The following is a 22,102-nucleotide window of genomic DNA, read 5'->3' as shown; positions in this document are numbered from 1 at the left end:
AAACCAAGAGGGTCCAAAATGCCACTGAACATTTGGCTCCATGAGAAAAGTTAAAGAAGATGGGTGAAGTTTACAATCCAGATCACTCTTTCCGGCTCATAATTCTTTTAAAAACTTTGTTGAATTCTGTGTCTTTAGGAGGCCACAAGCTTGGTGAACTATTACTTTGTAATACTGCATGATTGTGCGTGGACCTTCAAAGCCCATGTGAAAGTTGCATACAAACAGTAGTGCTTTTGGAGTCTTTGTTCATATAATATTCTTTAAAATTTAGATGTCAACATTTACAGCAGATCGACAAAGAAATCCAACAACAGACCCGAATGGTCTAGAATACGTCAGAAACATCAAAGGACAGACAACTGATGTAAAGGAGCGGAGAAATAGAGCCCAATGAATCATAACCAACAAAGTTAAACCAATGAGATTAATAATCATCAGCTTCTTGGTGACACTTTTTATTTTGCCTGCTAGATAGAAGACATGCACAAAGTCTCATTTCAGTTCTACCTTTCCTTCACTTTTGGATTTGCGGATTCATTTGACCAGTCTGTCATCATGACACTAAGTAGCTCTGTTCTGGAAATTTTCCAGCAAAACACAGGCTTTTTTGAACTGGGAAGTGAGATGCTACCACTATCAGAAGCATTTGTGGTGATCTATATACATTATGGCTATAATTTTACCTGGAAAAGTTTTAAAGTTTCCAAAAGGCTGATGAGGGATTGAACATTCCCCTTTCTCCTTCAGCTCTTTCGGCTGTAGCTTTGCTATTTCAGAACCACCCACAGTTTACACATGGAATATTTTCTGGAACATGCAAGACCCAGCTGAGGTCCCTTGGCTGAGCTGGTTGAAAGCTATAACCATCAAACTATTAGCCAGCTAATCTCTTGTATATTCACAACTCTTCACTATAACAAATATTCCAACAGGCGAACACTTAAGACGTAGGAGACACATTTTCAATGGTCTGTTCCAAGAAACATTTATACTCAAACACACACGTATGAATTTATATAGTAGAACAGCTCCAAAGATCAAATGGAGAGAAACTCCAGCACAGCCATTGGTAGCTGGAGAACCATCTGAGACATGAGGGCAGGGACGCCCACGTGGTTTTTCCTCATCTTAAACCATGAGAAGAGCAATGCAAGAGAATGATGAAGCACGGGGTCGGTAAGAAACTACAATAGCAAATGAAGAAGCAACCCAGATGGAGCTAGATGGAACCTGAACTTCATGGTCAGGCAAAGTCTGCCTGCTGGGGTAAAGGGGAGGAGGAGCAGGAATAAAGGGATGGAGGAAATCTCCTTCAGCTTGGACACAGAGCCTCTGTCTCCATGTGAATGGAGTGCTTAGCACTTTGTCAGTACTAACAGCCCGCCTACTTTTTCTTCTGGCCTATGCATTAAGAATGGGGAGTTGAGGGTTTTGAAAAGTGCCTAAATAATTTGGCTGAAAAAATTAAATGGAATTAAAAGCCATCACTTGACATTTAAAATCATTCCGTAATTAAAAGTCATCACTCAGACATTTTCAAAGTCCCCTACTTAAAAAAAAAAAATTAATCTTCAGAGCAAGCTTTAGAATCTTATTTTAATTTTTCTTGAATAAATCTTGTCCGAAATAGAGCTTTCAGAAATAGATGACTTTACCATTATGATTTAATCAACAGCTATTTGAAATGAATATTTCAAACCTTCACATTGTACATGCAACATGAATATATCAGGAGAAAAAAAAGGCACAGAATGCTTTGAAATTATGAAAGTTTGAACACGCGTCATCTCATAATTTCCTCTGTGCCGACCCACTTGTTACAGTCCTGTTGACAAAGAATTGCTTCACAGGCTCCACTTACACACTCAAGTCGGTGATGGGAGGTGGGAGAGGGAAGAAAGGAACGTGTAACCTCAGGAATATCAGCTCTAGTTGGAGTTTATGCATCCCAATTCTTCAGGTGCTGAGGCGCATGGAGCCAAGCAACAACAGAGGTAAGCCATCATAGCAGTCAGAGGAATCAGACACAAAAATGTCAGAGAAAGAGTTTTATAAAAAGTTGATGTTACCGTGAACACATTGTAGGATAAGGCTGGATTTTTTTTTTTCCCAATGTTTCATTAATCAGATGCCTGCAGGACTGATGAAATAGATGCCCACCGATACCTATGAACCTTACTCAAAAAGAAACTTCAGTCATTATTGCCCTTCTCTTCTCTCCCTCGTGAAATGCAAGGCAGTATAATAGATACCCAGGTGATACTTATTTTCCCTACTTCTTAATCTTATTTTTTACGTCCTTTATTCATTGCTGAATTATTGAAGAAGATGGCTGGTAATTTCTACCAGGAATATTTTCAAATATTTTATTCATAGTTTTGCCCTATGACTAGTCAAAGAAAGTGGGTGGATCCTCTATATATTTGAATTAATATGTTTCTCTGTTCGGCATGAAATGCTGCTTGCTTGCTTATCTTTATAAAGAGAAGCTGGAATTATCTTTCATTGTCTTATCACGCATTGCTGACACAAACTGTTCCTAACCATTCACGAGACCAGAACGTACAAACAAGCTTCACTTTTAAAAAAATCTCTTCCTACCTACATGGGAACTTGGAAAGGAAAGGGATAAAAAAAAATTCCATCCTGGTGAAAATCTGATGACCTGTTCAATACATTCAAATTTGCTTAACTAGATTTCTTAATTGAAATTAACCTTGAGAAACTGAAGACAAATAGCTCAGCGTACTTTTTACTTTGCAGTGTGATATTTAAATAGTTTTCATGGTACTCATGTTTCTTGCAAAGGAACACTCAGTCACCCAGTCCACTTCCAAGACAGGCTCCAGGTTTCTCTAAGTGGTACCAGCTCTACGCTTTCCTCAGTTGTTGTTTGCTAGTTGAAACATGTTCTTAAGAGACTAAAAAGAGAAATGTAAAGTGTCGGTAAATTCTATTGTGTGTATTTTTCTCCTTGCTGAGAGACTCACAAGATGACTACAGCTAGGCAGAATTGGGTCAATATGACATTACAAAATTTTAAGAAAAATGTAGCAGCTCCCCCCTCCTCCCACTCCCCGAAGAGCACACCACTAATTGCACTTTCCACTCACCTGATTTTACTTTAAGGCTTTTCAAGAGGATTGTCATTTATAGCCTGCAATTCAAGCCTCTTATTCCCTTTGCAAAAGAATCAGCTATATTGAACTGGAAATCTCACCCTCTAACTATTTATTAATATAGTTTTAAAGGAATTCTCAGATTTTTGTTGCTAACTGTTCACTTGGGTTGAAATGTGATGCACTTGTTGGCAGTGTTGCCCCAGAGGGACCGCAGTGAGACAGACTTACTCAAGCTTCACTTGAACACAGAAATGAAAATCAATAAACAATTTGAACTTCTCAGAAGAGAATTTTTCTCCTCTAATGAATATACAAGCTTGGTTACAGCTTAATTTAAAGATTGAATTTAGTGTGTGTTTTTTCCCTGCACCAGGAGCATGACAAACACAAGCTTCAAGTGACATGTCCCAAAGGGAGACGTATTGTTAAAAAAAAAAAAAAAAAAAAAAGGCAAGCAAAAAAAAAGGCAAGCAAATAAACAAAAAAAAATTCCTGGCTCCATGACAGGGAGCTACATTAAAAATAAGGAAATTAACCTGCAGCTACAAAACAGATCTGCTTTTTAAGTGACTGCACAGACACCTAAACTTTAAGCTTTTGGCGGGGCAAATTTTTTAATGTATGTTTTTTTTTTTTTTTTTGCTTTTAGAAGAGACTGCAAATAGGGTCAGACTACAGCGTAGGGATGTGGTTGTAAATTCGCTAGTAGTTTGTTGATGTTTGAATGCAGAATAAACGTGTGTTTTGTGGGTTATTTTCTCACACACAAAAAATCATACCTATTTATAGCTTTTGCTTTCTGTATTGGAACGTGTTTCTAGTGTCATTTCTGTAGAAATTAATCACATTAATTAAAGAAAGAAAAATACTGCAGAATCAGTGTTTCCAAAGTAAGACACGCTTGCACTCAATGTTAACTGTTAGAAGGGCTAGCGCTGGGATGAGCTGCTGTGGTTTTGTTTTTCAGAATTTCTGCAGGGTTACCAAGCTAAACGGCTTTTGCCATCTGATAGTTTGTCTAGGTAAAGTGATTAGTTGAAAGCCACAAAAGTGGTTGCGTACAGCATTTTATTCTTCAGCTCATCAAGAAATAGATTTGAATTGAAAACTCTGATCTCATCTGTGCAAAATGGAAACCAGATAGATCAGATCTTATACATAAAGGCAAGTCAACTAAGTGACGTAATAAAATGAGAGAGATCTATTTCAAAACCAGTCCTAAAAATAGGGTGTGATTCTGGAAAAAAAAAAATGGCAACGTAGATGTACTGAAATACTGGAAAGTGTAGATTTCAACCAATTCAGTTATCTTGGTCCAGTTGCTATACCGATAAGCCCGTAGAGAATACATTAAGGCATTCATATGGATAATATGTAGCTTGACTTTCCAAACCAAAGCAGTTAAAGCCACATTTTTGTTGCAGTAAAAAAATCCTAAATTTCTTTAGCCCCTGAACTCTTTTTCATGTTTGTAATCTTAACACCCCACTCAAAGGGATCTCTAAAGCTTTTCATTTAAACTACAATTATTCTTTTGTCTACTGGGAACCCAGTGCAAAGATGATGTCCTGTGTGCAAGAAGCAAGCAAGCTGAATATTAATTAATGAACACTACTTAATATGCAGAAGAAGAGGAGCAACAATCAGTCGTGAGCCCTTACATATTAACTGGTAGATCATTGTTATTCTGGGAGGCATCATAAGGCCAAATGCAGGTTACAACTAGTTTAGAAAATCTCTTTAATTAAGAAACATGGAAGTTTAAGTCTCTCATTATAAATATCTTATTGTGACCATAAAAGACATCATTAAATGGTGTGATGGTATAGCACTTTCAATGCAGTCTGAGGTGATGAACCGGACTTGGGCTGTTAATCTGTTTGCAGTGGGATTCAATAAACAAGCAAAGCACTGAGTTTTCTCTATTTTTCCTATGATGCAAAGAAGCAAGTTTTCCTTTTCTTAGGGACCTGGGAAGGCCATATACAAACAAATCTCCATAAAACACCTCTCTACAAGTAGGTTGGTTAGGAGTTTCACAGAAACAGGAGGGTCACAGAAGTGCTCTCCTGTTTGTTGGTTGCCATGACTGTTGGCAGCCTTGCAGAACAGAGAACATACATGTTGTTGTCTAATACTTTTTGCTTTGCTAAATTAACCAGAGCAAAATGATATATCTTTCCTATCAGTGAGTTTCCGGGCACATTGCTAATGGAGACTGGCCTCCTTGTTCCCATTTATCAGATGGGAAAGAAGGTCTGTAAAAAGATGAAGTGTGATCTAAGGATACACATGGAGCCAACATGAGATGAAATGGGTATGGCTTTCCAGACATGGTCTCTCTTCTCATCAATATTGCTTTCCTTTTTAAGGAATTAACCCCCTCCCCCCCACACTATTAGCGAAACCTATAAATATTAAAATCACAAGAATACATTTTTTATAAGATTCCTACTTCAAATCTGGCATGTCCAATGACAGGAGTGTCAGGAGATCTGCAGTTTTTGTTACTGCACGGAACCACGCAACAAATAAAACTAAAATAATCCAGTGCATTCTGATGGAAAGAAAGTGATCCATTTGCAGATCTGCTTTTTTCCCAGTATTCTTGACTGTGAGAAAGAGCAGCTACAGGAAGAATCAAATTCAGTTCTCAACTATATGCAAGGTTAACAACTGATGACTTTTTTTTTTTTTGCAAAGGATGCAGCACTGCACATTGATCCAGCCTTTTATCCTGTATAATGAATTATGTGAGACTTTCCTGCAGTTGCTGTACACAAAATATTTTCCTGATATGCTACACAAAAATACATTTTTGCTTGCCGATGGTAAAAGGCTTCTCTGCCAAATATACAGTTTGTCTCTGAAGCATTATTTAAATAGCTTTTACAGGAACAGTTTGGACAGGCAGTTAGATGTAGCAACATTATACAAGGATGCAATTATAAGCCTTTTTTTTACATTAAGCTACATGAACATGTTTTTATGAACTATGTATGGTAAAAATCCTTATTGTTTTAGACAGTCTGGACAGTTTCAGCACTTGAATTGAGAAATATGACCATTGGCTCGGAAGAAGTGCACATCTCCTTCTTGCTAAGATCCCTTCGCTAGCCTGAAAAAGCAGTAATTCTTGTGGAATACTCATAGGTTTACCTCTCTCAACCTAGAGCAGAGCAATGCCATGAAATCTGACTCAATTAAAGATCTTAGAGTTATTGCTTCATATCAGTTTACAAAGCATTCTGCATTCCTGGAGGTCTTCAAGGCATGATCTGGCCTCGAAGAATCTGAATCAGCCCCCTTTTCTGTTTGTTTGTACAGCTACATACAATTAGCCCAGTGCAATTATACCACTTGCTAGACCAGAAGCCGAATGACGGAAAAAGCAAGACTGGGTAAGAGTAGGAGAAGGGATGGTGTTTACAACGTGTGGAAAAATAATGAGCCAGTACTTCCAAGAGCCTCCTGCAGCAACACAAATGCTTCCACTAAAACTAAACTCCTGTAGACACGAAGAGAGGTGAAGTTGGCCAAGAAGACTTCAAAAGTCTCATTGGTAATGGAAAAATCACCAGGTGGCACTGTTACATATCATCATAAAAGTTTGCACCTGTTCACAGTTTTCTGTTGGGTGGGGAGGTGTTGTCCCTGAGAAGGGACCTGTTCGCTGCTGGCCTGTGCTGTCCCAGACTGCAGCCAGCTCCTGCGGCAGAGCTGCTCCTGGCTGGAGGTGCTGGGAATGCTCTATGCTGCTTTGGACCTCACCTGCTCCAAGACATATTGCTCCCACACCATGCAGGTTCCCGTTGTCCAGATGATCTCCTTAAGCCATAAAGTCATGGCTTGCTAAAAGGATGAACTTATAAACCAGGAAGGAATATATTTTTCTCCGAGAAAAATGAAATTAGAAAAGCTGGACATAGGGGAAAAAACCCAAACACGGGAGAAGGGATGTGGTGACATGCAGGACACAGAAAGCCAGAAGTCATTCTCAGGGTTAGAGATACTGTCAAAGCAGTGGATTAACAAGAATAGGAGAGGAACAGACACGTGAAAATGGGTCAGTCCCGATGCATTGTAGCTCACATCTGATTCCTCCTCTCCCTCACCCCCCACTTTGCAAACTAGCAACATTCAGAGAATCTTCTATTTCTTGCAACTGCTTGGGAAGTTCTGCTGCACTCGTTCACTTACCAAAATAGAAACAAGAAAGAAAAAAAAAAACCTCAAATGTTAGAATGTTTTAAGTCTTTCTGTTTTTTCAAGCTCTATTAGTCCTGTATGGGTGGATAATGGTCTTTAAGAATTATTTAAAATCCCACTCTTTCCATCTACAGAAAAAGATATCCCTGTCAATTATTGTCATACAGATAGAAAACCAGTTAATAGACACAAGTGCTAAGTAGCAAGTTAAGTGTACTTTTCTTAAATTAATTTTATAACAATCTTCTGATTTTCTTACTGTCATGTTCAGAGAGAGTTTTTCATGCCACCTTCTGTCCATTTTTTTTTTTTTGGATTTTGTTATTGTAAGAGAAATAGCAAGCCACAAGAAAGTCAGTCCTTTTTGTCCGGAGATCACAGAGCTTTTCTAAAGATCTGGCATCCCAAAACATACCCCATTTGGTCTCATCATTTTCCTTCTCCTAAACTCAGCATCATACTTCTATTCTCTACACTCAGATGTTTGCGGACTGTGCAGGTTGTCAGGATGCAGCATATATTTAACCGAAAATAGCTTCTCTGAACTTAAAGGCAACATGAGCCATACCAATCACATTAGATTGCCCTTTCCTAATGGGAAAACCTCTCCCTCTCTAGCTTTCCAAATTAATTAATGTCTGAATGGTCTAAATGATGTCAGTAACAGAAGAACGAAGGTAGCCTGTTTACTCTGAGACACCATCTCAAATCCAGTGTGAGGTAAGGCTGCACATCGCAAAGAAAATGTCACTTCCCTCGCTCAGAATAGAAGGCTGTGATTGAATAGATTTCACAATTAACTGATTTCTCATGGCTAGAAAAAGGCTCCCAAATACAAAAGAGAACATACCATGGAGTCACTGCAGCTCTGCATTATGAGAACATATAACACCCTGCATTATAATTGCCTGAAAAACCACTGTATGGGGCTTATCAGTCCTGAAAGCTAAATGCATGATATTTTTTAAGTACTAATTTATAACACTGAAAAGTAATTTTAAAATAAGTCAAGAGCTTCCCTGCTATATAGCCTTGGATCCACTATCTCCAGTAACAGTTAATGTTTACCTGCTTTTACTACATTTGCCTTTTTCTCCTTTAGGTGTTTGAACTGCGTGGTGAGTATCAGCACTTGATTAAAAAAGCATTGCCAAAAATTGCAATTTAGGCACTTTGTGAAAGACTCATAATGTAGCCAATAACCTAGGTGTTACAGGCAGCAGAGTAGCCTGAGGTTCACTCTTTTAATAGAAGAGTTATATTCTATTTAGTAGACAGTCTTAATTTGCCATCTGAACTGAATTAATTCATTAGTTAAATCAGTGCTTAGCACCATTTGTTACCTTTAAGTAACATCACTGAAATTTAAATGAGAAGAACGTGTAAACAGTTAATAAGATGAGAAAATAAGAGTCCCATGAAAGAAGGGGTATATACTTTAGTACCTGATAATGGGGAGGAAAAAACCTCAGCCCCTTCTCAGCAGCTAATATCTCCATCCATGTTATGTTTTCTGTTACATTTCTGACACCTGCCTTTACCTTGCTCTAGCTCTCTTCACCTTTCAGAACATCCTTGAGGACCAGAATCTCAGCTACAAATAATACAGCAAGAATCAAAACAAGAAAAAGAAATAAAGAAAAGGGAAGGGCAGTGTTTTTAATGTAGATATTCCTAAATTGTGTGTGTAAAACAATGAATTAAATAATCTGTGAAGGAATAATTAATATCTCATATGCCCATATCCCATATTTACTTAGCAAGTAATCACTGAAATCCCTACATATTCATGCCAGTTATTACAGAAATTAGACAGAATGCATAGAGAAAATTTCCGAGATACGTTTAGGCTTTTTTCGATAAGATGCACCACAAAGGGAATAAAGAAATTCTTTACCCAAATTAATGGTGAATTATTTTGTCATGAGAATAGAAGTTTATATTCATTTAAATGAAAGCACATAAATTGTTCTTGACAAGAAAAACAAAGCTAGCCTTAGGCAGTATTTTCATTATAGAAAAAGGCACATGTCCATGAATATCTAGTATAATATTAACAAAAACTGTTCAATTAGATATGCATGTGCCATTGTTATGGATATTTATTTGCATCGCAGCTAAGTAACATTGATACCTTTTTTTTCCAGCCTGTTTAGAGATACAAAATGAAGTGAACGTTACTGCTCTGCGGAGAGCAGTAAAACTTCTCCAGAGAGCTGGTCAGACATAACGCTTCCTATTAGGAGAACCTTTTCCACTACTACTTGTTTCATTCTTTTTCACATTGAAAATCTACTCAAGGAATTATAATCCATTTTAAGATAATTTTGATCCAATTGACAGCCCAATATAATCCTTTCTGTAAAGAAAAGTTATTTAGGTAAAGACAACTTAACACATGCGTTCGGTTTTTTTTCTGAAGTCACTTCACTTGAATTGTGTTCTAAATACATAGAGCTCCCCTTTTCACAAAAATTTTTTAAAAATTCAGTTTCTGGTAGAAAGTGTTGCAAAATAGCAACCTTAAAGCAAAGCAAGCTTTACGAGTGTACACATACAAAAATTATTATACTTATCATTGATAGACTTCAGATGGATTTAGAATGGTTGTATCAGTAGGAATATTTACGGTTACCAACTCAGTATTAAGTGTCATGTGACTTATGTCTCCCATTACAAAGAATTTTTGAATATTAAGCACTTGTAATGAACTCTGTGTGAAAAACTGCAGACCAAAGGCCTACTTTGGCAAAAATATGTTCGTGTGATTAAAAATGTTGTTCTATATATGAATAAAGGTGTTAGCTGCAGAACTTGCTGTAGGAGGAATTTCAAATAATGAATCATTAGAATATTACTCACTACTAAAAACTGAAAAAGCAAAATTAATAGAATAAATTTGCCCCATTTGTTTGCCAGAAAAGAAACCTTTAACAAAATGGTTAAGAAAAGATAACACATAGTCTCCTGAAATTTTATTGATCATGGATCTCATTTTAGTTTCCATTCTGCCACCTCAAGAACCTTTTCCAAAATCCACTAATGTCAGCAGGAATCATTTTATGTAGTGGATAAACACTGATCAAAGAAATATTCCAAGTCAGTGATTCTCCACTAAACTTATTTCTGAATGATTGTGGTAAGATCCAGTTCTGTAAACTGTTCTAGAATTTGCCTCTGTTCTTCTCCATGCGTTACATATATTAATAGTATTTTCTTCTCAGCAGCACAATCCCATGAACTACAAGAACATACATATAAAGCAGGTAATCCTTACAGTATGTTTTGAAAGGGAGAGAAATGGTGGCAAGTAAAACGTATGCAACTGTAGTTCTGTTAACAAAGATTAAAAAAGATATCAATTATACATTAAGCTGACTTAAGGAAAACAGACAGGCAAATGTAAAATAAGGACAGCAATAGGTAAGCCTATGGAAGATTATTTTGCGCTCACACAGGTACTGATGATTTCTACATAGGTTCCCTTGATTCCCTTCCAGAGCAAGGCTTAAGTTGATAGCAAGGTACATTTTCTGTAGTTGATCTTGCAAGCATATACAACCCATCCTCCTTGATCAAATACAGCAGTTCTCATAGTAACACCCTGAGAAAGAAAGAATAATAAAATTGTAATAAAAGTATTCCTCTAAGGAAGACTCTGTTTGATTTTAATGTGTCCAGAGTGAAGATACTGAAAAAAGAACATCTTGCAACTGATGAGCTGTGTAGGGAAAAAAGAAAAAAAAAAGGTGGATTTAAGTGATGTGATCTAGATAGCCCTCAAAATTAAAATCCCAACAGATCACAGTTTTGGAGACCACTGCCAAGAAGGATGCATGTTCAAACTTTTGTTATCCGTTAGAACACGAACTGCTTGCCACTTCCACTGCTCTCCCTTTGCATGTGTCACACCAAATGTGTGGCACTACCATCACAAAAGCGATAGGAGTTGTTATTGTAAATAGTATACATTGTGTGCTGGTGATGAAATAGGAAGAGACAAGCACCAGAGTAATTTTGCTGGTAATTTCTTTTGATGAGATACTTGCAAGTATAAAAGCAAGAAAAAGACAAGATAATAAATGATAGGGTTCTGGGAGAGTTAAGAGAAAGAGGCTTCTAGTTAAAGTAGACTTTTTTTCTTTCTGCTTATTTCTGAATACTACATCCACCCAGCCAAATGATGGCGTGGTAGCAAAGCAGTAATGGTAGCTGTGAAAATGTGGCAGCACGGACCTGAGCGTGAACTGTAGAAGCCCTCTGGGGACCTGGCAGAGTGGTGCAGCTGCTGGTCCACAAAGGATCAGTGCCCGCTGCATTTTTGCTGTTACCTGTAGCAGCTAAATTAAAGATAGAGTACACATGCCTGATCATATTATAATCACGCAATCATTTGGCTGTGTAGGCACAGCAATCGGTTAGGTGCTTAGCGCTTGGGTGATGCACGTCACACAATGAGATCAATACATATATTCAAGTGACCAAAACCAGATCCGGGACAGAAAGGCCAAAAGAGATTAGGCCTGAAGGTCAGATGTAGCCCCAGCAAGGGAGCATGGCCAGCGGGGCTAGGCAAGAACCAGCCTGCAGCACTATTCTTTGGAGGACCATGCTCTTGGGGACAGAGGGACTAGTAGCAACAAAGGAGCATTTAGTCTGAATCAGCAACAAGAGTTTTTCATGTAAGGTTACAAAACTTGCCATTTGTGAAGAAAAAGCCTATAAAATGGTGTTTATTTAGTGTGGGAAAGGTTTAAGACCCAATAAAAAAAAAAAAAAAAAAAAAAAAAGAGCTGAGCAGGCAAAGCTCGAGCTTAACCTCAACACTCTGCAGCTTGGAGCTCAGGGGATCTCTGAAGTCACTTTACTTTAACTCATCTTGTCACTGCAGAACAGCAACTGTGTTAGCCCATGAAGGGAAGAGGAGGAAAGGAAGGCTGGAGGAGCTTTTTTTTTTTTTTTTAATATTTTCATTTCTCAAATGATAAAAATCCATTATAAGTTTATTTTTACAACCCCTTAGATGGAAAGACAGGTTCTTGATTTGTTTGTAGTCTACTCGCAGACCCATTCCCTGAGAGCTGCAAAATCCACTTGCTTTTCCCCACTTGTCTACCAGAACTTCAAGCATCTGCCTGGGAATTTCCATCGAAAAGAAAACAATTTCACAACACAATAAAATAGTGTAGGAAGAGATGATCCCACAAAAATTGAATTTAGTGGTATAGAAGTTTGCAGAGCCCACAGGTTTTATAGCTGAAATGCGTTATTTAAGTGTTTTTTAGGTAAAGGCCAAGAAGACACCAGATTGTTTGAAGATGATGAAAATGAGCTTAATTTCTTATCATTGGTGGCTGAGAGGCCCTGTGAGTCACCTTAGAAAATTCTTGTCTTATTGCATAACCTGAACCTGGTCGTTCAGTAGATAGAACCTAGTGTCGAAAGCAGCCCGTGAACCCTGAAGTGGAACGTAAGAGGTGCCCTGAAGCATGGCAGCACCGAGGTTGAAGGGCTTCAACTACAGCTTTCTGGAAGCCTCAAGTATTGCTCAGGATCTTCCAATGCAGTGCCCGACTGAGAGAAAGTACTATGGTAATGATTTGTGCAGTCTGCAGTGAAAGAAACAGCTATAGAGAAAGCTGAGTTGAAAAGAAAAATGAAGAGACATTTATTATGCATGTTAAAATCAAACAGGACACAAGAGAAATCTAACACACCAATCTGGTTTTTGGTATTCAGCTCTCACACAGGGAACCTTTAATCTGATTGAACCTGTGTGGTTACTGTTTGTTTTTCCTGACTGAGAGTGCACATGTGTATGTGATAGTACGATGGCAGCAGTCCAGGCTATTAAATGGAGCAACTACATTCAATAAGAAGCAAACAATGGCATTAAGCCTTCTATCATTTTTGCTATTAGAGTGAATCTGAAGTTTTCAAAAGAGCATAAGTTGCCACTTAAACATTAAAAGACAATATAACTTTAACTTCTAAATACCAAAGTCCTTTTCTTTGTTAGCTTATGAGCCTAAGCCACTTCAAATTTCAGAAAAAAACAAATCTCTGCTGGATTTTTCCCTTTCCCTTCATGCCTTTCATTATAGTCCAATATGTTGAGAGACAAGGGCTGGTTTGAACAACGATTTCCCTAGAAACAAGAACACTGAAATACTTTCAGCATTTGATGCAAAAGAGGAAATTGGACCAGTAGCATCCACCACGAAGAGCCCATTTTATCACAGGCCAGCAGCATCCATCTCAGCTGCTGTCGTTATATTTTCTAGCAGATTTCTGAATGGCCTCAAGGCTGGTCATTCCACTTGGAAAACAAGAGACTTCCCAAACTCTGTGCAGTACTAAAATTATGGCATACATTTAGATGCCATACTCAAGTATAGCAAATGATATCCTATAGAACATACATGATTTCTAGGAGTTGTATAACCTTCACCTTAGGCTTAAACAGTAAGTAATCTGTTCCACACTGCTCTGTCCCACCTTTTTTCCAAAGGAAAAGGAGAACAAATATTTGGACTACCATAATAGCATTAATAAACATGAGAATGCAACAGCTAGTGTTATTCTACAGAAATGAATGAATAAATAAATAGACTATAAGCACTTTATTCTTCTCACATAATTTCTTCTCAGTGACATTATTGAACAGACTGTTGAAAACAAACATCGTTAAATGAGAAAAGAAGAGCAGGAGCCTGTCTAATTCCCCACTGCAACATTTTCCAATGACGAATGCTCCCTAAATGGATTTAGCTTTTTGAAAAGAAGTCAGAGAGAAATTTGATGTGGCCCCCTGACCCCTGGTAAGCACATGTATCTTCACCTGTCACATAACACACTGGCACTTGCTTACTTTTCAGCAAAGACTATTGATTTTGCTTATTGGCTGCAGGCTAGTCCATAAAGAACAAATTACAAAGTCAGAGGTCTACAGTTAGCAATTGCTTGCATGATAACAGGGAACTCAGCACTATTCCCACAACGCAGTATTAACATTCTCACAAATGTGTGCAAACCTAAAACATACAATTCTGCTGTGAAGACCTCTGTATTTTCAATGATATACGGCAAATGCAACACGCAGTACATCCCATACCCTCACCAATGATCTAAAACTACAGGGATTTTTCCCCTGTACCCAATCTACGCTTGTGGTTTAAACGATTTCTTTTTAAAGAACAAAGAGAGAGAGGATTAAGCAATGGTTATATTCTGCTACTGAAAAAGGAAAAATGTTTGACACAACCTGCTGTTATTAAGAATGTCTTCACAACTAAATTTTACACAAGAAGAGCAAACATTGTTGTGACTTTTAAGAAGTGTGTCATTGTGCTACTTCTCGGGTCTCATAATGAAGTTTATCTTTGCCCCTCCCTTAATAGATGACCTTGGGGAAAAATAATTTGATTTTCTGCACCCTGCTTTCATCTTCTGCAAAATGGGATACAATACTGTCCTCCACTGCTGAAGTGCAGTTGAAACCCACTGCCAAGAAGTCCATGCAAAGGACAGTATAGGACAGCTTTTATTACTGAAATGAGACAGGCATAAGATAAGAAGCCCGAGTGAACATCGAAACTGGAGAGCCTGAGTTAGTTTCTGAAACCTCACTTCAATTTTTGAATCTTAAATGATATTTGCACAATATCATAATTGCAGTTGTCTTTTAACACCCAGCCATACCAAATGCAAATATATACTGCTCCTCTGGCACAGATTTTTTCAGTAAAAATCATGAGAACAACACAGAAGAGGCTGATTTTAACACCATTTCAAGCTCAAGAAATTTATAATAACTTCAAGAGGGACATTAATAGTGACAAATAAAAAAAGTGTGTTATTGTTTTAACTCAATTCCCTAGAAAGGGCAGTTTTCTTAAATTTTTAAAATACGTTTTCCATGATAAAGGGCATTGATTCAGCAGGACCAACATACCAACTTTCAGGAACAATTTCCTTTTCTAGAATATTTGAGAGAAAGACTGGAAATTTATAAGGTAGGTTACAGCAGAGCATATTTAAAAATCCTAACTCAGTTCCCTGTTGAAATAAGAGAGTTCAGGAAGAAAGAGCAACAAAAAGCACTTTTGGAAACTCATAGTAAGTGTTGACTTAGTGTATTTCTATTATAGACTGTTTTGCTTCGAGTTAACTCATCACCAATTAACTTGAACTAGTGAGTCTATTTGTAAATGCTAGTGCTGACACTTCCTAAATGTTTCTGGTTTATCCTAGGAGTTAACATGGTAAGAGCCTCGAAGGATAAACTACACAAAAAGCCTGACAGGACAAAATAATCTTGTGGAGCAATTTGTAGGGCAAGCTCAGATCAATGATTTCGCAAGACATGGACCCTCCATTGGGAATGCACAGCCACCTGTGTGGGTCAAGTGACACTCAGAAACAGGCAGCAATAATGCCTCATCAGGTAACAACAGTCACAACATAAACAAAGGCTCAGGCCAATCCTTGAGAGACTTGGTCCCAAGGTTGGTTGGATTTCAGAGGTGGTGGCAAAAAATTTTAAATTGCTAAGAGACAGTTTATGCTGTTTGAGGTACACAAGGACTAGGCATCAGTTTGAAGAAGCATGGGTACCTAAAATTGAACTGGTTGTCTTAATTTGAGCCTGTAATTCAGATCTCTGCTGACTCTCAGCCTTTACCTACATGGGAGACATGCACGTTACAACAGGAATCTCTAGAGCTACTCAGCCCTGCTCTGCTGCTGCCACCCTAGCACCTGGAAACCAAGCAGAAACATGCAGTGCCCCGAAAACAGTAGACAAGCTCATCAATAGACAGGCTCTGATGATTTGTAACACTGGAGAGGGAACACAACTCCCATTGCAAAAGTGTCACCATGAAAGAAAAATAAATAAATAAATAAATCACTGGAGCATGTACTTGAGCCATTTGGTTGTTATGTAGGATGCTCTGAACAAACCTCAAGCTTTTTTGTCTTTAAAGAAAAAAAAAGAGTAAAATCTCTTCAGCCCTTTCTAATTACAGGTGCAAGCTCACGTCCTTCAGAGATTTCAGGTGGTGGACCCTGTTAGCCCTGCTTGTCATCTGTGCTCCAGAAAGGAAGTACAATCTGACACTCCTGTGCTTAACATTTCCTCCAGCATCTCATTTAAGACAGTTTACATGTTACAAAGTTTTTTGCCCATCTCCAAAGGGGAAATCCATCTTTGCATTGTACAGGAATTTCAGGTCTCCTTCTCTGGGTTCAAAGTGAGATCAACCTAAAAGTTACGTCTTGCTGTGCTGAACACTTTTACTGTGCCTAGTCCATAGTGCTAATGGTGACCGTGTTTCTTGAGAGATACTGGCTCTGAGCCTTCCCATAAGAAAAGCCCAGATGAGGGACATGTCACTATCTTCATCAAGGTCTACAGCCAAAACAATTCAGCATCATAGTGAACTCGAGATGGTAAAAAGTGGTTTAGGTAACACCTTGAACACCTAGAGGTAGAGAAGTCTTCAATGAGCATCAGAAATCTACATATTGGAGATGACCTTTCCATTACCAAAAGTTAAACTTCCCTTTCATTTACTTCTTCTCAGCTCACTCACTTTCCCCTTCGATACCACAATCCAGACTCAGACTTCAGTCAAATAATGGGAAAACAATAAGATACTGTGGATTGCATCTCTGTCGCTATTGTATAATTCAAAAAAATTGAACATGAAGGAGCTGGTAAGAGAGAAAGCAAGTCTGCTTACTGAAACGTAATGCAGAAACCAAGAGGCATGCAGCTTCACATGTGAAATTGTTATAGTATTGCCAGTTACAGAGTAAAGCAGCCCAGTGAGTTGCCCAAAACCTTTGATTTAAAAAGTTCTTGAGTTTTTCTGTTGCAGAGGGATTTTAGGGCTCATGTCTTCAAGGGTTTGTGAAATTAAAAAAAAAAAAAAAAAAAGGGAAAAAGGCTTACATTACAAATATTGAAGTTGAGATTATTATTTTCTCAATTGAATACAGATTCTGGGGCTGTAGGAAGACCTACATTATCAGCAGACATGCAATGAAACATCAACATGATGGCCTTCAATCTACCCAAAGGGGATAGGGCTGAAGAGAGAGGAGACCGCTTGATGCCTAAACCCGCTCACCTCCCTGGCAAGGCTTTGAAAGAACCTCTAGCTGCAGTGAGGAGCTCATAGTGCTCAGCAAGGGATGCTTGCAATTTGAAGGAGAAGAGAATAACTATCATGCAGCATGTGTTATTCCTCATTATTTTTTCCCTTTTTAACAAAAATGAGAATGGCTTATCCATTTAAGTCTATAAGAAGGGTAAATTTACAGACACTTAGTAAATGATTTCTGTTCTTTAAATTCATTTTCTTAACTCTAATTCCTTTTGATTTTGTTTAAGGTTAGCTTTTCATAGAAAAATTCTTGCTAATTGCCATAAAGAAACAAGAACATTGCAGCCACAAGGCAGAAGTAATAAAAGGTGAAGTGTACCTGGAAATTATACCTCCCTTTTAGCACTGTCCAAAGGAGCAGGACAAAACATCCTACTTTATCACAGTTATCGGGCTTTTGTGAATGAACAGAGGGAAAAGCTGAAGGATCTCCATGGATGACAGTGAACAAACCTACTGGTCCCACGAGGTACCCCGAGAACTTGGGCTTGAATCTGGGCTGAAAAGCAGATGATACCAGTTTCAGCTCAATGTCATCAAGTATGTAATTACTTTTTCCGCATAAGGCTTTGTCAAATTCAGGTTTAAGACAGAGGTGGGTTTCTCAACTCCTCGTCCTTTCAATTTGTGTAACTGGTACCAAGAGAATTCCAAATCAGAAATTTTTAAAAGTTATTACTATTTGTGTGAGAGGGGGAGGATTCTTGACTGTAAAGAAAAGCTGATACCATTATTCAAACAAGGCATCTTCATTTCACTAGTAAAGTTGAAATATTTTGCTGTCAAATGGCCAAATCCTGTACTCAAGTTACTTTTCATTTTTTGCACACATTGTCTTCAAAATTACTTAAACTTGCATTTTTGACATTTTGTACTTGGTTAGCTCCAATGTATCAGAAAAAAAAAAAAACCAAAAGAATAAGGAAGTCAAGCTCTCTGAACCAAGAGATGACTTACACATTCATATATACATCCACGTGTGCTGACTTTATTGGGTTAGGCCAAAACGGAGTACAAGTCATACCCTTTACGCTAGCTGTCAGGCACAGCTTTTTCAGTTCTGGCCACTTTCATTTAATGACAAACCTCATCCAATCAGACCATGATTTAATGAATAAGATACTGAAATAGTTAATGCTTCTAATATTGTGGAGTTCCCATTTCCATTTCACACTAGTTTCCATAAATCAAAGCATCAAAACTGATATAAGCAACAGGAAGACACACAATATTTTCTAAAGGCCTGTCATAAAACTAGTAAGTAATCCAAACCATATAATTATTTAAAAAATATACTAAAGCTATCACTAACACACTGGGAAATCCTGGGTTTTATTTTCTGAATACTGTTCTTTTGACAATACAAACCTTTTTATAAGCCATTTTTATAAATTAATACTGTTCTGATGTTGAAAGCATTGAGGGCAACTAACACACTTTTGGATTTGCAGTTAACGTTTGAAGAGACAGCATTGCACTAAAATCAACTATTCAGTTTAGCTGTATCATCTAAAAGGAACTTTGATAAATACCTATAGCTACTATAAAATAAATAAAGTTTGACTTTTCCCTCCCCTAACTAAGGCTAAGAAATTTTAAGTAGAGTTGTTATGTGCAAGATGTCTAACTGTATCCTAAAAGCTGTACTTTTAAGGACATTACTAGGAGTTACGAACAGTTATTGAGCCAATTTTTGTTTCAGGTAAAAGGAAAGCATTGCAAATTTATTTCAAACAGTACTACTGTTTAAAATTCATCAAAGAACACTTTGGAAAGACTGCTTATCTATTCAAGCCACACATTTTAAGTGAACTCTTACTAAATTCTCTATGTACAGATCAGGAATACATGTACTCTGAATAAAGAGAACTTCATCCGACAAATTAAATAGTGAGCGAGCGAGAGGGAAAGTACAGGGTGTGCAGCAGAGCCCAAACGTGGAGATCTACTGCGCCTTGTAAAGCCTGACAGTGTAGTATGTCAGGCAGGGAAAGCCTCAGGTGCCACAGCCAAGTTTTGCTTGTTCCCATGATGTGATTTAGTGCCTCAGAACCACGCAGCTTTGCAGCGCGTGGACATCTTACAGCGTCGAGTGAAGGGAACAGATTTGTCATCGCTCGCTGCCAGGAGCCGTCCTGAACAGGGACATTTTCAGTCTTCGACAATGATTGCTGTTACTAACTCTACTGTGAAATGTGCAGAGCATCTGCATGGGGACTTCAGTAAAGTGCTGCCAAAACAGCATTCACTTTATGCTGTTGCTCCTGGTGTCTGGTTAAGGCGACCATGAGACAGATCATATGACTTAAGCCATTGCAAGACCTTATCACTTTTCATGGGAGAGCGGAAAAGTGCTGATTCCGAGGCTTTTATGCTGAGGGAAAGCAGATAAAAATCTGCAGGTGTAACTTAAAAAAATTGGTATGAGAAGCATAAAATAGTGTAAATAAGGCTGATTTTTTTTTTTTTTTTTACAGAAAACAAATAAAGATTAAGCATGTGATGCTTAATCTTAAATAAAAATAAGAATTTAGTGACATAAGCATAGAAGTGTGCATTGTTAATCAAAGTGGATAGCGTTTTGATTTCCAGAGTATCTGTTAGGTTTAAGCTACAACCAATATTGATACAAACAAGCACAAAGATATACGGATGTAACCATTTATTTTTTTTCTTTTTCCAGTGAAAAGGAACTAGTGATAATTGACTGTAACGCTGCCTGGCTCCATCTCTAGAGAGACATAATCATTCTGGATATATGAAAATAGATTGCTCATTCTAATCCACTATTGTTTTATACTCTTTGGGGCCCACTTCTCAGCTGGTGATAATCAATGGTATTAGTCATTGAAACACAGGGAGCTGATTTACTCTATCAAGGGTTCTGGCCTTAAGCAATACTCATATTACCCATTTAATTCTTTTCCTAGCAGCAGCAAACTTAACAACGCTTGAACAAGAAGTTGTCTACTCTCATCCAGTGTGCCAGGGAAAGCTCAGAAACACTATCCGTATATTGCTAAATCATACCAAGAGCAGCCACTAGAAGCCATGCAGTTAAGCTTATGATGCTAGGTCCCCTAAACACTTGAGGTTTCACGATGCGAACTCTTCAAAAGTTCCGTGGAGCTGCTGAGAAACTGCTATTTTAGAGCCAAGGCAAGAACAGTTTGGTTTTGTGCATATCCTCAGCCATTACCAAGATGTTCAGCTTTTTCCGTGCCTTTATTTTCTTGGCCTGAATTATTATGCCTGCCATGAAGAGTCTCATAAAACTATGTGAAGTTTACCTAGGCTTTTCTAATTTGGGCAGCAAAACAACTCAAAGAGAGAATAGCCTTCCCCCCCCCGTGTTAATTGGCCCCATCTTACTTGAATTATCTGTTTGAAAAAAAGAAAATAAATCAGCTGCATTTAAGCGTTAAATAGCATTTTCAATCCAATTCCAAGTCTCTAAAGGAAGCAGGAATGGGGTATGAATTCTGTTATTCAGTCACAATATTATTAGCAGGGGAGGAGCAAGGTTTATCCCTGTTGTCAGCATGATTATACAGCTTTCTCATTTGCCTTACCTCAGAGAACATATACAGCATGGTCTTGATCAGGTTTGTCATCTTCTGAATGCCTTGGCCATGATGACAGTCAAAATGAATGAACAGATCGGCACTTTGAAGTGCTCATTGATATCTTGAGGTCAGATGTTTCTTGCATGTATCTGGACCATTTCCAGACACATGGGAAGCAGCGAGAACAACGGTAGCACAAGCGTCTCTGCCAGGCTGTCTCGACTCTACCCTGCTCCTTCAGTGAATGGCCTGTCTGGTTAACAGGTACCAGAAGTCAATACATAAGATTGCTAGCTTTTTTTTTTTTTAAATTTTCTTCAGGTAACGAAGAGCTATTATATCAAAGCAGTTTGGGGGCATTGCTTAAACTGTCTTGCTGAATCTGAACTAGCTATCAAGTTATTCCTCCCACACAGAGCAGAACAGCTTGGTCCTGCTGTTCAGGGGTCCTTGCCAGCTGCAGAGACAGGAAAGGATTTTTTCTCTTTACTCTCACTTGTTCTGTTTTCTCCTGATCTTTAACTGTGCAAGTTTGATAACATTTGCAGCTTGGAGAAAGTGTAATGCAAAAGAACACTCAAACAAAAGGAACAAAGATTTTAAAAAAAAAATTAAAAAAATCGATACGTATTAGCAAGGCATGTGGACATGCAGGCTCTTGTCAATATGAATATTCAAGATGAACAAACTCTGAAATCCTTAATCTGTTTTGATATTTATTTTTTCTAATTCTTGTTTTTATTCAAGCAAGTATATCCTGAAACTGAAGAATAGCACGCAGAAGAGCTGCAATTGCAAAGATGTCACAGTTTTTGCTTGGAGTAACTCACATTGTTAGGAAAAGAAGTCAATGAGAAACTGCCCAAGGAAAAACCTAGGGAATGTGCTGTGCTGAGATAAAAATTGTTTGTAAAATAATAACAGCTCTAGAACATATGAATCTAGCTGAAGGTTTTAAGTTTTTTTCCCCCCTTAAAAAAAAACAAACCCTTTTCAACTTTAGAGTTGGTAGTTAACATTCTAGGATACA

Source organism: Larus michahellis, chromosome 3 (genome assembly GCF_964199755.1).
Source record: "Larus michahellis chromosome 3, bLarMic1.1, whole genome shotgun sequence".
Classification (NCBI taxonomy): Eukaryota; Metazoa; Chordata; class Aves; order Charadriiformes; family Laridae; genus Larus; species Larus michahellis.
Note: the sequence above shows the minus strand (reverse complement) of the source record.